Here is a 6000-nt window from a genome sequence, read left to right on the forward strand (position 1 = left end):
CAGTCCCTCCCCCTGCACTGATCTGCTGCACTCAGTCCCTCCACCTGCACTGATCTGCTGCACTCAGACCCTTCCCCTGCATTGATCTGCTGCACTCAGCCCCTCCCCTACACTGATCTGCTGCACTCAGTCCCTCCCCTACACTGATCTGCTGCACTCAGTCCGTCCCCTTGCACTGATCTGCTGCACTCAGTCCCTCCCCAACACTGATCTGCTGCACTCAGTCCTTCCCCTGCACTGATCTGCTGCACTCAGTCCCTCCCCTGCACTGATCTGCTGCACTCAGTCCCTCCCCTACACTGATCTGCTGCACTCAGCCCCTCCCCCTGCACTGATCTGCTGCACTCAGCCCCTCCCCCTGCACTGATCTGCTGCACTCAGTCCCTCCCCTGCACTGATCTGCTGCACTCAGTCCCTCCCCTACACTGATCTACTGCACTCAGTCCCTCCCCTGCAGTGATCTGCTGCACTCAGTCCCTCCCCTACACTGATCTGCTGCACTCAGTCCCTCCCCTACACTGATCTGCTGCACTCAGTCCCTCCCCTACACTGATCTGCTGCACTCAGCCCCTCCCCTACACTGATCTGCTGCACTCAGACCCTCCCCAACACTGATCTGCTGCACTCAGTCCCTCCCCAACACTGATCTGCTGCACTCAGTCCTTCCCCTGCACTGATCTGCTGCACTCAGTCCGTCCCCTGCACTGATCTGCTGCACTCAGCCCCTCCCCTACACTGATCTGCTGCACTCAGTCCCTCCCCAACACTGATCTGCTGCACTCAGTCCTTCCCCTGCACTGATCTGCTGCTCTCAGCCCCTCCCCTACACTGATCTGCTGCACTCAGTCCCTCCCCTACACTGATCTGCTGCACTCAGCCCCTCCTCCTGCACTGATCTGCTGCACTCAGTCCCTCCCCTGCACTGATCTGCTGCACTCAGTCCCTCCCTTACACTGATCTGCTGCACTCAGTCCCTCCCCTGAACTGATCTGCTGCACTCAGCCCCTCCCCTACACTGATCTGCTGCACTCAGTCCCTCCCCTACACTGATCTGCTGCACTCAGCCCCTCCCCCTGCACTGATCTGCTGCACTCAGTCCCTCCCCTGCACTAATCTGCTGCACTCAGTCCCTCCTTTTGCACTGATCTGCTGCACTCAGTCCCTCCCCTGCACTGATCTGCTGCACTCAGTCCCTCCCCTATACTGATCTGCTGCACTCAGTCCCTCCCCTACACTGATCTGCTGCACTCAGTCCCTCCCCTACACTGATCTACTGCACTCAGCCCCTCCCCTACACTGATCTGCTGCACTCAGCCCCTCCCCCTGCACTGATCTGCTGCACTCAGTCCCTCCCCTACACTGATCTGCTGCACTCAGACCCTCCGCTACACTGATCTGCTGCACTCAGTCCCTCCACTGCACTGATCTGCTGCACTCAGCCCCTCCCCAACACTGATCTGCTGCACTCAGTCCCTCCCCAACACTGATCTGCTGCACTCAGTCCTTCCCCTGCACTGATCTGCTGCACTCAGTCCCTCCCCTGCACTTATCTGCTGCACTCAGCCCCTCCCCTACACTGATCTGCTGCACTCAGCCCCTCCCCTACACTGATCTGCTGCACTCAGTCCCTCCCCTGCACTTATCTGCTGCACTCAGCCCCTCCCCTACACTGATCTGCTGCACTCAGCCCCTCCCCTACACTGATCTGCTGCACTCAGTCCCTCCCCTGCACTTATCTGCTGCACTCAGCCCCTCCCCCTGCACTGATCTGCTGCACTCAGTCCCTCCCCTGCACTGATCTGCTGCACTCAGTCCCTCCCCTGCACTGATCTGCTGCACTCAGCCCCTCCCCCTGCACTGATCTGCTGCACTCAGCCCCTCCTCCTGCGCTGATCTGCTGCACTCAGTCCTCCCCCTGCACTGATCTGCTGCACTCAGCCCCTCCCCTAAACTGATCTGCTGCACTCAGTCCTCCCCCTGCACTGATCTGCTGCACTCAGCCCCTCCCCTACACTGATCTGCTGCACTCAGTCCCTCCCCTACACTGATCTGCTGCACTCAGCCCCTCCCCTACACTGATCTGCTGCACTCAGCCCCTCCCCCTGCACTGATCTGCTGCACTCAGTCCCTCCCCTACACTGATCTGCTGCACTCAGTCCCTCCCCTACACTGATCTGCTGCACTCAGCCCCTCCCCTACACTGATCTGCTGCACTCAGCCCCTCCCCCTGCACTGATCTGCTGCACTCAGTCCCTCCCCTGCACTGATCTGCTGCACTCAGCCCCTCCCCCTGCACTGATCTGCTGCACTCAGTCCCTCCCCTACACTGATCTGCTGCACTCAGACCCTTCACTGTTCTCCTACACTAAAGTCCTTCTCTTCACATTTCTACCTCGCTCATGTCACCTTGATCTATCATGAGAACATAAACTTCACAAGCAATGCCGCTTGTATATTAAAAGTCTTACTTCTTTTTTTTGTCTTTAGTGCCTGATGTGCCGGGACACAGTTCATTCCCCCCCACTCTCTCTCTCTCCCTCTCTCTCTCTCTCTCTCTCTCTCTCTCTCTCTCTCTCTCTCTCTCTCTCTCTCTCTCTCTCTCTCTCTCTCTAAGTGGTTCAAGGTGGTGGAAGACACACTGCTGGCGCTCGACTTGCATTACGTCGTTAACGGTGAGACTCGAAGTCCCTGTGTTCGTACGGAGTAACAGCACGCGGAGGGGCAGAGGAACACGAGCATATGCTGTGCATGCACTGCTCAAAGGCTTCTGCCCTAATAGGCTTCTTGGACGAGGCGTTCTGATTGGTTCATTTACCATCGTCGGCTCCACCCACCCCTCCTTCGATGACGCTACCATTGGTTTTCCCCGCCGTTTTCTTTAAGCGCAGAAGCCCTTTTCATATGCCTCTCTCGTCACCCCTTTCTCCAGACCTTGAGGAATGACTTGGCATTCAGGTTACCTCGGCTAGCCTCCACACGCATGTGCGTGTAAGACAAACGAGGTACAGAGGTTCGATGACGAACTCACATTAGCTTCATTTTCATACTGTCTCTTTGCCACGTCCTGACTCACCGTGATGAATATCAGAATAGCCGTTGCATGGGATCGTGTATACTATACTCAGTTCGTTCATGATATGCCGCTTTTGTTTCGATTCTCCCTCATCGCCCTCCTGTTTTCCTGCTAAGTTAAGTATGTTCATCCTCTCATTTTTCAGAATTTAGGTTCATCATGGACTCCTCCCCTTGATTAAGAAGCTGTTATATATTCCTTGTTCAGATTCTTGATACATTAGGGAATGTGCATAATCAAAGGTAATCCACGACAATGACATCCACTCTCTAGCAGTCGTATGCATTACACCGAGACCAAGGCGCCTTTAGCCACACCCAGGACCCACAGACACGTGGTTGTCTCTGACCGCTTCATATGCTCTGGTTCAGCCCATTGACAGCACGTCGCCCCCAACACACCACAACATTCCAATTCGCCCTCTCCCATGCACACCTCACACCCTCCTCCTGCATGTTCAAGCCCTACACACTCAAGGCTTCATTTTCTCCATCCTACCAGCACCCTCCTTGATCTCCTTTTCCTTTTACTGTCACCCTCGGACATGTGTACCTTCTCAGTCAACCCCTCCTCACTCATACTCTCCATATGTCCAAACCACTTCAGCACACCCCCTTCAACTCTCGCAGACATACTTCTCTTAACTCTCTCTCTCTCTCTCTCTCTCTCTCTCTCTCTCTCTCTCTCTCTCTCTCTCTCTCTCTCTCTCTCTCTCTCTCTCTCTCTCTCTCTCTCTCTTTTGCCATAGCATTTATTCAATCAACCCTCCTCACCACAGACTGTTCTCGATCATGGTTTACAAACGTAAGGTACTGAGAGAAGCACTAACAACAGAGAGAGGGGAATCAAAGCCAAATATACAGGAGAAAAGAAAAGGACAGCATCATAGATAAACGTGGTTAAAAAAGGTGAGACAACCCACTGAACTGCTGCAGAAGGCCATTACTGATGCATCCATGTGTCCAGGGCTACTCCCACTCGGCTCACAGTCCTCGTATGACCAGCTTCCCCTCCCAACCCTCCACAGGATATCTGGAAAGAAGGATATAAACCAAGCCACGTAAGCACAAATTACCTCTCAAGATCTTCCACGATGTCTTTTATCTCGTGAATATTTATATAGCCCTTGGCTCAGGTCTGGCATCTGGCAAGATGCTTTCCCCCGACAATTTTCATAATTCGTAATTATATCTCACGGAATTCTGGCCTGCCTTATCTCATCACGACATGTAACGTTCATCAACGGGGATCATGTAATGAAAGTGATCACCAGGGACGAAGGCAGGACAAGACTGGGGAGCCATTTATGAAGAGATGCATCCACACTAATCGACACTAAACACTTGGACATTTCGGGTCGCGAGACTTGGCCAGCCTCCCTCCTCGGACAGAAGGATTTGAGGGTCTTCTGAGAGCCAAAAATCCTCCTTCAGGGGCTTCAGGAACTGTACTACACACACAGGGGAATTGGTTATAAACACGGTATACCATCGTACGATCGTTTCAACCTGCCTGTTGACGTGAGCTAGCAGATTAGTCAGCAATGACATCGACTACCAGTTCTGCCCCCGTTGTGTGACCCACGCCAGGAGTGCCCTGCCTCAAGCACGTCAGCAGCGTAACCTGACCTGACCACAGATGGCTGACCTTTGAACCTGCAGTCAACAAGCTCCTGGACTGGCAGGAGGAGGAGGAGGAGGAGGTCACATCGTCTTCGTGGACACACACACACACACACACACACACACACACACACACACACACACACACACACACACACATCTCCTGCTGGGGGTCATCACTGAAGTGGGTCCTTCGGCCGGGCCCACAACACCCTGTGCTCCTGGTTTAGGCCCGGCATGTATTCAAGGCATTGTTGCCTCCCACTCACACTCCCGTGGGTCTCCCTGGTGTGTGTGTGTGTGTGTGTGTGGTGCAGCTGAGGACATGAGCAAGACCCTTGCTCCTCTCCAGCTGCAGGTTCACGAGCATGCCAGAGAACGTGTGTCTTTCCCATTACCTCCTTAAAGACAGGTTTGCACGTTCTCCACATTTGAGTTATATACTTTACAGCACGCAGCCTCACCATTCATGAACGCTTTCTTCTTCTCTGGCTATTCTCTGACTTCCAACATCCATTTAGAATGTAATGGCGCAATAATGTCCCCTCCTAGGGCCTAATATCAGGCTATAGACAGACGCTTTAGGTATAAGAAGGCCCTATTTGCCTTGCCCTTCCACCGCTGGGGTCGGTTGCAAGTTGAAGGCGGGCCAGACTCAGGTCTTCCTTGGGGGGTAATAGTTCAGCCCATTATGTCACTAGTCCTCAACTCAAACTCATGCAACCCAGTGCCACGGCTGTAGAGCACGTGTCACGGTTGTGGAGCACGTGTCACGGTTGTAGAACACGTGTCACGGTTGTAGAACACAGATGGCCAGATCCTCCTCATCATAAGCACTGGTGGCCGAGTGAAGAGGACTTGTAGGTGTGGCTGGCCATGGCTGAGGGTGTGGCAGGTGTGGCCGACTGAGGCTGCAGCAGGTGTGGCTTGAGGCTGCGGCAGATGGGGTTCAGGGGGCGTAGCGCCCTCGAAGGAAATGGCTGTGACCGAATGTGGCCAAGATACATCAACAGTTTCACTTTGTCTTGTCGAGTGAGGTGAGGGGCACTGGCGAGGCAGCAGCATCCCCTTCCCATTCCCCTTCATCATGTTGGCACGCTATGCTCTCTCTCTCTCTCTCTCTCTCTCTCTCTCTCTCTCTCTCTCTCATTTAATGGGATGGTTAGAGGGAGGGGAAGAAGAGGTGGGACAGAGGAAGAGATATTTTGAAATGGAAGAGAGGGCTTAAGTATGTATAGGTTATTGGGGTGTGAGTTCTCTGACGTATGTGAATGTTTACATCAAGGAGCGTATATATATATATAT

This window comes from Panulirus ornatus, chromosome 39 (genome assembly GCF_036320965.1).
Source record: "Panulirus ornatus isolate Po-2019 chromosome 39, ASM3632096v1, whole genome shotgun sequence".
Classification (NCBI taxonomy): domain Eukaryota; kingdom Metazoa; phylum Arthropoda; class Malacostraca; order Decapoda; family Palinuridae; genus Panulirus; species Panulirus ornatus.